This window comes from Marmota flaviventris, unplaced genomic scaffold (assembly GCF_047511675.1).
Source record: "Marmota flaviventris isolate mMarFla1 unplaced genomic scaffold, mMarFla1.hap1 Scaffold_55, whole genome shotgun sequence".
NCBI classification, from domain to species: domain Eukaryota; kingdom Metazoa; phylum Chordata; class Mammalia; order Rodentia; family Sciuridae; genus Marmota; species Marmota flaviventris.
Window position 1 is genome coordinate 2042192 of NW_027288355.1, and position 12794 is coordinate 2054985.

A 12794-nucleotide genomic window follows, 5' to 3' on the forward strand; every position below is an offset into this window, starting at 1 on the left:
AACAAAATCATCTTTATTGGAGATGTTTGATATTCATCAGAATTTATCCTTGCACTAAAACCACTTTGTTCTCCAAGTTTTGTTTTCCTAGTTTCAAACGAACAGTTTGAATTTTCAGGGTTCTCTTCATTTTGGACAGTAAAGGTGGATAAAAAAGAACTGCAATTATCAAAGAACTCCAACAAAATATTGTTGCCTTACTTTGAATGCATTTGAATTTTCATGCTAGCTCCTAAAGCACTTATAGAGAAAGGTATTTCTGCATGCCTCTGCTTAGAGCAATTTTTACCAGGAACAAACAATAGAGTGAATATTTAGAACTATTGTGAGTGTGAAGTTTTAAGCATCTAGCACAAACAATGTTTGATTTGTAGCTCTATTTCAATTCACCACTATAGTGGAAAAAAATAAATCCTGAAAATACAAACTGTTCCTGGGTTCAAAACATTGAACATAGGAGTCCTAAAATTTAGGTACAAAGTGGGTTTAGTTAAAGGATGAATTCTGCTGATTAACAAAGAAATCCAACCAAAAATAGTGGCAGCTATTTCAGGATATTGGGATTCACTTGCTAGCTCTAGAAGTGAGTTAGTTAAAGTGGTTCTTCTGTGTTTTTGCTAAAATAATTCAACCAAGAACAAGTCACAGAGTAAGCAAAAAACAGATAGTGGATGTTAAATTTCAAGCAGATAGCAAAAACTGTGTTCGATATGCTGCTCTATATTCATACAACTGTATAGTGCAAAAGCAACTGAAACCTTAAAATTCAAGCTGGTTTTGTCTGAAAACATTTGAATCTAAGAGAACCAAATTTGGAGAACAAGAGCATTTTCTGAAAGAATTAATCCTGCAGAGAATAAAATAAATGAAATGAAAAAAATTGATTCTTGTCTTTCAGTAGATGGAAATTTTCCTGCTGGCTCCTAAAAGGCTGATTGAGAAAGCTCGATCTGTGTGCCTCTGCTTGAATCTACTTTGACCAGGAACAAATCTCAGAGTGAATACTTAGAACTGATTCTGTGTGTGATGTTTCAAGGATCTAGCACAAACCGTGTTTGATTTCTAGAACTATTTCCATACATCTCTATAGTGCAAAACAAACTGAAACCTAGAAATTCAAACTCTCCTTGGTTGCAAACTTTTAAACTTAGCAGTCTCAAAACTGGGATACAAAAGGGTTTAGTGAAAGAGTGAACCTAGCCGAGAATCAAAGAAATCCAATGAAAAAAAATTTTTTTTTCAGCTCTTTAAGTACATTGGGATTATCCTTCCTGTTCCTAAATCAAGTTGGTAAAAATGGTTCCTGCATTCTTAGGCTTATAAGTACTTCAAGAGGAAACAAACCACAGAGTGTGGACTTTGAAATGATTGTGAATGTCAAGTTTCAAGAATCTCACAAAAAAACGTGTTTTATTTGCAGCTCTATTTTTATCCAACTGTATAGTGCAAAAGGAAATGAAACCTGAAAATTCAACCTCTTCATGTCTGCAAACCAACCATTGAAATTATTGAATCAAACTAGGAGAAACAAGTGTGTTTACTGAAGGGATGAATCCTGCCAAGTATAAAAGAACTCAAAGGAAAAATATTTTGCAGTTCTTAAAGTACAATGGAGATTTTTGATGGTTTTTAAAATGCTGAGAGAGAACGCTGTTCTGCCATGGCACCACTCAGAGATACTTTGCACAGGGACAAAAAACAGAGTAAAAACTTAGAATTTATTGTGTGTGTGAAGATTAAAGCATCTAGAAAAAACTGTGTTTTATTTGTCAGTATATTTCATACATTTCTGTAGTGCAAAACAAAGTGAAACCTTATTATTCAAACTGTCCCAGGGTGGAAAACTTTGAACCTAGGAGTCACACATTAGGGTACAAAGTTGGTTTCATGAAAGGGTGAAACTTGCAAAGTATCAATGAAATCCAATGAAAAAATTTGGTGCAGCTCTTTTAGTACATTGTGATTCTCATGCTAGCTTCTGAATTGAGATAGTAAAAATGGCACCTGCACGCTTCTGTTTAGAAAAACTTCCACCTGGAACAAACCACAAAGTGTGCACTGAGAACTGATTGTGTTTGAGAAGATTCAAGCAGCTACCAAAAAAAAAAAAAAAAAACAGGTTTGATTTGCAGCTCTATACCCATCCACCTGTATAGTGCAAAACAAAATGAAAGGGAAAATTTAAACCATTCCTGTCTGCAAACTGCTGGGCCTAGGAGAACAAAATGTAGAGAACAAAGTGTGTTTAAGGACAGGATAAATCCTGCAGAGTATGAAAAAAAACAACGAAACCATTGTTGCTGCTCTTTCAATACAAGAGGATATTTCTTCTAACTCCTATTGCACAGATAGAAAAAGGTATTCCTGCATCCCTCTGCTTAGAGCTATTTTGACCAGGAACAAACTGTAGAGAGAATAGTTAAAAGTAATGTGAATGTGAAGTTTTATGCATCTATCACAAACCATGTTTGATAAGTAGCTCTATTTCTATTCACCTCTAGAGTGCCAAACAAAATGAAACCTGAAAATTCAAACTGTTCCTGCGTGCAAACCTTTGAAACTAGGAGTCTCAAACTTTGGTCACAAAGTGTGTTTAGTGAAAGGATGGAATCTGCTGAGTAACAAAAAAAAATCCAATGATATAATAGTATCAACTCTTTCAGTATATTGGGATTATTCTTCTAGCCCCTAACGCAAGTTTGTAAAAACGGTTTGTGTGTGTTTTTGCTAAAAAGGACTTTAATCAGTAACAAATCCCAGAATGACCATTGAATTGGATAGCAGATGTCAAATTTCAAGCAGGTAGTCAAAACTGTGTTGATTTGCTATATTCCTACAAATTTATAGTGCAATATGAACTGAAACCTGAAAATTGAAACTGTTACTGTCTGCAAACTATCTAAGCTAGGAGAAGCAAACATGAAGAACAAAGAGTATTTATTGAAAGGTGGAATCTTGTAGAGTATAAAATAAATGCAACAAAAAATTTTCAGCTCTTTCAGTACATGGGAATTTGCCTGCTGTAACCTAAAATGTTGATAGAGAAAGCTATTTTTCTCTGCATCATCTTCAAGCTACTTTCACCAGGAACCAACCACAGAGGGAACACTTAGAACTGATTCTATGTGTGAAGTTTCAAGCATCTGTGTGTGAAGTTTTGAACATCTAGGACAAACTATGTTTGATTTGTAGCTCTATTTCCAAAAAAAAATAGTGAAACCTGAAAATTCAAACTGTTCTTGGTTACAAAACTTTTAAATTTGTAGCCTCAAAATTGGAATACAACAGTGTTTAGTAAAGAGTGAACTCTGTGAATTATGAAAGAAATCCAATAAAAAAAATTGTTGAAGCTTTTTCAGTACATTGGCTTTCTCTTATAGTTTTCAACTTATTTTGTTTGTGAAGTTTCAAGCATCTAGCACAAACTTATTTGATTTGTTGCTTTGTATGCATCCAACTCTGTAGTGCAAAACAAAGTGAACCTTATTATTCAAACTCTTCTTGGGTGAAAACATTTGAAAACTAGCAGTTGCAAACTGCAATTACAAAGTGGGGTTATAGAAAGGGTGAAACCTGCCAGAAATCAATAATATCCAACTAAAAATTATGGTGCAGCACACAGTACATTTGGTTTCTCCTGCTACATCCTAAGATGTGTCAGTAAAACTGTTTCCTGCATGCTTATGCTTAAAAGTACTTCAAGGGGAAACAAATCACAGAGTGATTGTCTGTGTGAAATTTCAATCATCTAGCACAAACCATATTTGATATATAGCTGTATTTCCATCCATCTCTATAGTGCAAATAAAGTGAAACATAAAAACTCAAACTGTTCCTGTGTGCAAATATTTGAACATAGAAGTCTCAAACTTTCCCACAAAACGTGTTTAATGGCAGCATGAAAATGGCTGAGTATCAATGAAATTCTATGTAAATATTGTTGCACCTCTTTCTGTATATTGGAGTTATCCTGCTAGCTGGAATTGGTGAGCTTTACTTTATTCAATATTTTCCAGTGGAGTAAATAGATGTAACTCTGGTAAAGCTAATTTTGGGGACAAAAAATGATGGTGGGCAGAGGCAAAAGCCCGGGTTATATAGGCTTCTTTTAGGGTTGGAAAGCAATTCCTGGGGTATATTGTATTGGAGTATGGCTGAGTCATTAGCATGGAACAGGAATGTGAATAGGGTATTTCCTGGGCTTATTGTCTTTGGTTCAGCTGCTGAATTAGGGTGGGGGGTGTCTGAAATCAGGTGGGTGCAAGTAGTTTTGTGTGTGTTCCTTTTCTCTGGCTGAGGTCTATAATTTTAAACGACAAAAGATTTAGAGTAATGTGCTTGGACTTATTTTCCATACCCTTCACAGTTTACATCAAGGACAAACAATAGCTAGAATTTATCTCAACACCACTTTACATACAAAATATAGGTTGACATTTAATATGTTGGAAGTTTAAGGTTTATTAATTAGAGAACAGGCTGATTTAGAGACATGCAAAGTACCACCAAGTCCTATGTTTTAAAAAAAAAAAAAGAAATGTGGGCTAAATAGGCATGCAGAAGATTTTTTTTTCTTTTCTCTTTTTTATTTTATTTTATTTATTTTTTTTATAAAAAGCACATAGAGGGAAAAAGAGACCAAGGTGGGAAATATAATTACCAGCAGGACTATGAAACATCAAAGAATAGAATTCAGATTTCAGAAAAGAAAGATTTGACATATTGTATTTGAAGATGTGGATGACATAAGTGCCCATAATAAGAATTTTGTAAGGTTCTGAAAGAAAAATTGATATGGTGAAAGAAGCCTATATAACCTTCGTTTTTACTTAAGCCATTTTCTGCCCCCAAAATGCACCATGGTAGGTAAACCACTGCTTGACTCTTCTGCTGAATACTGAATAAAGAAAAGATTGCCAATGAGAGGCTTGCTTCTTATCTTCCAACTTTGTCATGTTTGTGTCATTTATGCTAATGTTAATTAATCCAAAATTATACAAACAATGATGACCTTTCAGCCCCTTTGCAATTTGTCGAGGAATTCCTGACCATTTTGATGAAGGCTCACAGCAGGACTAGCAGGTGCCCTGGAGAAGACTTGGACCTGGATGGCAGCATTAGAACTTTATTTTCCTCCATCTGAAATTAATCAATATCTTGGGATTACTTTCTGGCTGGTGGTAGAAAACAGCAATCATTTCACAAGAGTTGAGTCAGGTCATAAATGTGTAAAACCCATTGGGCACTTGGGCTCAGTAGTTGACTGGTCAGAAATATCTGAACTGGCCTTAAGATGGCAGCCTTGCACAAAGAAAGATCAACCTTGGCGCTTGCCCAGTTTCCAGGTAAGTCACATGGATTCCAGTTATTGGGCACTCACCTTCCTTCCTACAAAACCTGCAAAACCACTACCCAGGTGTTCATTCTAAATAGTAGCTGAACACTCTGTGCTTTTTAAGGTGAATAAATAAATAAATAAATAAATAAATAAATAAATAACAAGCATCATGACTGCTCACCCCAGCCTGCTTGTTCTTATGCAAACAGAGTTGATGTGTTTCAAAACGGAGCTAAGTGGGGCTGGGATTGAGGCTCAGTTGTAGAGCACTTACCTAGCATGTGTGAGGTCCTAGTTTCGATCCTCATTATCACATTAGATAAATAAGTAAATGTATTGTGTTTATCCACAAATTAAAAAAAAATATTTTTAAAAAGGAGGCTAAGTGTTCTGTATTGCTCCCCCAGATTCAGTGGTGCAAAAAGTCACATAAAACAGAAAAGACTTATCATTAAGAGAGACTCAAGAAAGGAGCGGGCAGCCTCGGTGGCAGCAGGAGGAAATCAACAGCTCAGGAGGCTCTGACATCTGGCCCTGGGGACATTCTAGAGAGAAGAGTGGGAACCCAGTGCCTGGAGCCTCCTAGTTGACACCCCCTCCCCTGGGCACCGCACCATGGCTGCCGGCTGTGTCCCCTGTTGGCTCCACTGTGGCGGTGGAGACTGGATGGTTTCGGGAGGGTTTCTCAACTTCCCCAGTCCCGGCAAGGATGTGTCTCCCTCTGGGGCTTTCTTCTTCTTCTACCTTGCTCCGGTCTAGAGTGGCGCACCCAGGTGAACCAGTCACCTTGGGAGTCGGAGATTGCCCACGCAGAGGCGGGAGGACTGGGACCAGGAGCAGCAGAACTTGGCAGCAGGGGAGGTGAAGAGCTTCTGGGCCACCTGGGCTTTGAGGGCAGGAGTCTGGTGGCGACTGCAGGCTGTGCTCCAGGCTCCGTGTGCTGGCCTCATCCCGGGATTGCTGGGCTCCGAGGTTCCAGGGCTTGGTGGTGTCTGTGACGGTTTGTTCTAGGGCTCTTGCCCATCGCTCTCCGTCACTGTGAAGGGACCCACATCTGAGTCCGAATTCATGTGGGTGGTGCAGTGCCACCTGCTGAGTTCCCTGGAGGCCAGGCAGCCCAGCTTCCAGAAAGGACCAGAGCACAGTGTCTGCTTTACCACCCTGAAAGTGCCTCATTGGGGAAACCGGACTCCAGTGCGGAGCTCCTGGGTGCCTGAAGGGATTTCAGGGGACTTGTGGGGCAAGGCCTACAGAATGTGGGTCTCAGAAGGAGTTGGCAGTAGGCCAGCCAGCTTCAAAGAAGACCCCCAGTTTACCCTGTGGGCTGGATGGTCAGGCACTGTCAGGTAGGGACACCTGAGGCCACACCTGGGAGGTCAAAGGATGAAAAAAATACCTCCAGTCCCAGGAAGGCAGAGCCTAATAGTGGGGCATTTTCTAAAGGATATGAAGAGATGGAAAATGTCCAAAACTAGTATATTTTAAAGTTGAAATGAAAGCTTGCAAAATTTTGGGACAGTACAGTTGTGTACCTAGTGCCTAAAGAAATATTAGGTCATTGACTCCCTTCTACCCTTTTAGTTTTTGTTTTTATTTTATTTTATCAAGGAATCTGTTTTGCCAGCATTTTCCTCAGGAGCTGAGCATCACCCACAGCAGGGAAGACAAACTTACAATTCTCAGGTTGCTTTAGACTTAAAAATCTGTGCTCTACCACTTCTAAATGTAGAGGAAAATAATTTCTTGCTGTATTTTCCATGGATGATTCCTTCCCTTATTCTCAAGGACCTCGTGATATTTGCTTATTGGTTTTATAAGCATCAATTTAAATGTAGTTTTTGTAAGAAATAATCCCAGTTGCCACAGGGTAGAGTTTGGGGATTAAAAAATGCTGTCAGAGAAATCTGCTAGTGGCTTCATTTTCCAAGAATGTAAGTCATTTCCTTTCTGGGACTTCATGGAGTTGATATTTCACAGCATCAGAACTTTGTGGGGAAAATTTTCCATAACACATCTGTCATTAAAAAGGCTTTCGGGTTCCCTTTCTAAGAGCAGTGCATAAATTTAAGCCAAGTAATGCTAAAGGATAAGAAGTTTTTCAGCATGTAGAGCATTATAAGACTACAGTAGAAATAAATTTTAACAACCAAGACCTACAAATGATCTGCAGGATGTAGAGTAGGGGAGAGGAGAAGCTTAGAAAAGGGCAGGAAAACATATGTTTTTGCTTTTGTTCTTTGTAGTATAAAACTTTGTAGTATAAAATTATAGCACTTATAATTTTCTTTGGATTTAGTTTTGGGAAATAAAAGGTTTATGTTTAAAAGGAAATACTTCACAATATTGTTACCACTGTTGACCGGTGAAGAGTCTTTGCTTCCCCAATGTTGAAGAATAACACCAAAGAAGCATGCTGAGGCAAGGTCAGAGTGGAAATTAGAAGTTTATTAAAGGACAGCAGAAAAGTCTTCTCCCGGAGGAAGAAGGGGATCCAAGAGGTGGAATCCGTGGAAATGCAGTTGTTTTCCCTTTTTATAGTTCTTTCAGTGATGGAATGTAGGTTGGAAGGCCCAAGGGGTGGGACACAGGTGAGCCAAAGTAGTAATCTGGGCAGAAAGGACTTCATTAACACTTCTTTGGGATGGGCTATCTCCAAATCTGTTGGGGGCTGTTTCCTGGTTTCCATTAACATTCCTTTGGGATGGACTTTGGGCCTAGGGCTTTTTTGAGACTTCATTAACATTTCATGAGTTGTCCTGCATTTCCTGGAATCATTCTCAGCATGGCCTCCATTTTAGATTTCACTTGATATTAGACCCGATTTACCTAACTACACTGACTACCTAACTTTAAATATGGCTTCAATATGAGAAAATTGACATTTGAATGCCTTTTGAGTATGTTTCTAAACATATTGGATTCATATTTCATATTAAAATGGACTTTTGGTATGATTATTAGATGTAAAGTGTCCCTGAGGGGGTATCTCATATCAGGTTATCTGCAGGATATCTCCTTCAGAAAACAGTCTGGCTGTATGAACTACTCACCCTGCCATATCCCCCTTTGAATTGCCTGTAAGAATCCCAGAGATTGACAGGACATAGTAATCAGCAGTTCTTGCAGTGCTCAAAACATTTTAGGGGACAGGAAATCTGTCTCTATATCCAGTCCCTCATTTTGGTAGGTATCAGGGGTAAGTACACAATTTGAACTTGCAAATTTAAGATGCCTCTGGTTCTACAGGAAAATGTCTGAAAACAACATGGACTATGTTACAAACATTGCTTTTGAAAACAAATTCCAGTGTGCCAGGTAACAGGTTTTAGCTACAAGTTTCTTAAAAATTATCATTAGACTGGGCTAGCTAAATTAGGGATGAATTAGAGCTTTTTCTAGATTCTGGATCCTGTTTCCACCTTAAACTATGTTTATAAATCTTTTGGATTTCAGAACTTATGACATAATAGATTGTGTGTCCTTTTGTGGCAGATACATAGAATGAGAATTTCAAACAGAATTGTTTTTCACTGAGCTGTCATTTTTAGAGTTTAATGCCAATGAATCCTGTCTCACAACTAACTTTTTTGATAAAGGAATTCTTTTTGTGGTTTTCAACTTGAACATTTCACATTTTAATTTCTAAAGATGCCAGTTTTTATTTTTATAAAACCTGCAAACAATTATTTTATTTCATGCAAGCCAGTATAGAGATTGGGTGCTTTTTTCTGTCCCCTACCTCTACCAAAGAAAGACTAATTCAATCCAGTTGTAAAAAAAAAAAGTATGTGAATTTTAAATTTGGATGATCTCAACAAGTTTTATTTTTGGTTGATGAGGCTGCCTGAATCCCAGATGGCACTCACAAATTATCCCTTAGGTTTTATTCTAAATTGATAACCAAATTCATGGGCATTCTCTAAAACCATTTTACCATTGTTTTAAGTCTTTAAAAGGTAGAAAGTGGATATGATTTTTTTCTATTATTCATTAATACTTACTTCATAATGCTCTAGTTTGGTACATGATGCCTCTTTCTCAAGTGGGAAAAGTAGTTATTTAATGTTTTGTATCCTTATGGGCAAGGTATAGAGACTTTCTTTTTCATTTGTGCAATTTCAACTGTTTTCTTTTACAGAAAAAAAAGTTTTAGTCTTCAATGGAATTCTGCTGCATACAGTTTGTAGTTTTAGGTGAAGCAATTGGTTCTTGTATGAAGGCCCTCAATCCTCTATGGCCTTCTTACCCCTGAAAACAAACAACAAACACAACTTATAAAAAAAAAAAGGAAAAAAAAACTTCAGTGTATTTTTTAATCTATATCCCTAACATTGGAATTTCAAATGGTTTTTTTTTTTTTTTTTTTTTTTTTTTTTTTTTTTTTTTTTTTTTTTTTTTTAGTTTTTGGTGGACACAACATCTTTCTTTGTATGTGGTGCTGAGGATCGAACCCAGGCCGCACGCATGCCAGGCAAGCACACTACTGCTTGAGCCACATCCCTAGCCCTCAAATGGTTTTTGTGGCATACTTACAATTATATATTTTAGGAAGTCTTTGTATGATTATACACATACAAATTTTATACACACACACACACACACACACACACACATTTTGAGAGTTTGCTACATTGTGATTGTGGTAAAACAGAAGGAGGAATAGAAGAAATATACGGAAGGAATTTATGATAATGAAATTTTAGTTAAAATATATCCTTCCTAAACCTAAGCAAGAAAAATTGTATTGTGGACTTCTGTGGTTAAACTGCAATGTAGGGGGCAATCTTTATAAATTGTACCTTATTTTGGGGTAGACTTGGGTGGGTGGCTATAGCAATAAGTAAAACCAAGTTAAAGAGATAATTTGAGATGAAGGTGGAAGTAGAATAATGGGCATTGTGTTGCAAGGAAAATTTAAACTTAGAAGGATAAGTATTTAAAACAATGCTTAGGTAGGAAGAACTTTTAAGTTAGATGTGGGAATTAAAGATTGAGATCTTCTTTAGTTGAGGAAAAAGGACTAAATGATTGAAATTGAGCTTCCTATGAGCATGGAATATATCTGCTGGTTGGTATTTGCCTTGGAAACCTTGTCTGCCTCAGTGTTGTGTTGAGTCACTAGTTTGATAGTAAATAATGTATAGAGACTTGGTGCTTATTTCTGTCCCCTACCTCTACCAAAAGCCAGTTTCTGTTTCAAAGATTTGGAACATATTTTGTCTAAGAGGTAATGATGAAATAAATAAAAATATTTAATTCATCCCCCAGCATTTGGGGAAGCTGTCAATGCCTCCCTCTTATGCTGTGGGACAAGAGAGACTCTACAGCAGTAACAGCTGAAGTTAGTATAAAGTTTTGAGTTAAAATAAGAAAAAAATCCGTATTTCTCATTATCTTATGTAATTTAGTGTATACTTATTTCTGATACAAGTTTGTATACTATAAATTTTTATATGAATCCTATTGAGCTATCATGCAGTATACTATATTGATCAAAGAGGGACTACAGTATACAGAGAATGGCAAAGAATTAATTGATCTGACAATTGTTCGTATTACCTTATCAAGATAAAAATCTTCTAAACAAATTCCCAGATGAATCCACTATAGACCTAAGGAAAATATAATGCTTTTCTGGACATTACTTTAAGTTTTATAGCATTTTCTTGAATGTCTTTCGCCACCTGTGGCCTTACCAAAAGAGTTCAATCTCTAGAGCAGGAAACTTGGTAGAGATTGGATCATTACTGAGGTCCTTGCATTAATGTGGTGATAGTTGGGAAGATTTTTAAACCCTTAGTATTCCAGGTATTTTCAGATGTTTCCCTGTTCTAATTTTATATAAAACAACACCTTATATTAACTGACAAACATAGTTTTATGTGAGAGAAAAATTCATTGTAAGATTGAATTCTAGAAGAAGATTTTAAGAAATGAATTGAAGATTCATGGTTAGCTTTCTAGGTGGCTCTCTTTCTGGTCACATTTAATGATAGATAATGAATGTTCTCTCCACAGATAGAAGCACTTGTGGTTTATCATTTCAGTAGATTATTTCTTCTTCTTCTTCTTCTTCTTCTTCTTCTTCTTCTTCTTCTTCTTCTCCTTCTCCTTCTCCTCCTCCTCCTCCTCCTCCTCCTCCTCCTCCTCCTCCTCCTCCTCCTTCTTCTTCTTCTTCTTCTTCTTCTTCTTCTTCTTCTTCTTTGTGAGGGTGGGTTCTCCTTATTTTATTTCTTCAAATTTGTTCTTGAATTATTACATATAGCCATAAAAATCCACAAATCAGAAGCACACAGCAAAAAGTGATCCCATTTGGGTAATTAGCATCCAAGTCAAGGAACAAAAATCCTCCCTGTATGGTCATAGTCTTTGTCCAAATGGTAATTACTATTCTGACTGCTAATATCACAGGTTAATCTGTTGTTGGACTGAATTTAAATTCAATCAAACATGAGATGTCATTTTGGTGTCTTATTTAGCTCAATATAATTCCATGTAATATGTACAAATTGATAAAAATAGCAACAATTCTTTTTTATTCATTTGGGTGAATATACACAATTTATTTGTTCATTCAGCTGATGAACATTTAGGGAGTTTGGTGCCAATATTGTTGGGTAACCTTTTGATAGCTCATAAAGTTAACATTTAGGTTGGAAGCGGAGCACAGTCTTATGATTAACAAAATAACTTCCAATTTTTTTTTTCAGAATAGTTCATTATTTAAAAAAAGAAAAAAACTGCAAAGAAGATTCATTTTTTGCATTTTTTCTGTGTTTATTCTTCTCCCTTCTACAAATTTCTTTGCTTACTCTACACCATCCCCTCCAAAAGAAGTTGTCTTTTATTAAATACCCATGAAAACATCCAGTTTTTACCAAAAATAGCAGTTAAATTCTGATGTTAAAGTCTGTGGTGGTCCCCAGAAAGCTCTTGGTATAAAACATAGGATTATGATTTCACTAAGAGATCTAATAAAAGAAAACTATGTGCTTGCAAAGGAGGACTATTTGTACAGATATTTTATTTCATGTTTACCTCAAGAATAAAAGATATTTTGTGGTTCAAGTAAAGGGTCAGACTTTTAGTTTAGGGTTATTAAAAGGTGAAAACAGTATAAAATTATAGATGTTTTATAAGTTTATAGGAAATATATCCTGCTTGAATGAGATACTGCTTACATTAGCAGAATTTAACATGTGTAATGTTAGATTTTTTTTAAACATGCTGATTATAGATCCACTTTGATAAGTTGCTCAGTGAGTTATAAAGGTATATTACATTTTAAACATAAAAGAAAGACAACAAAGTTAAATGTTAACAAAGAGATCTTTGAGATTAGTCTTCTGGGATTCAAATCCAGTTCTGTTATTCACCATTGTTATGTAACTTTGGGAAAGTTACTTCAACTCTCTGAAATTCTTTTTTTCATCTGTAAAACCATAGATAATAATAG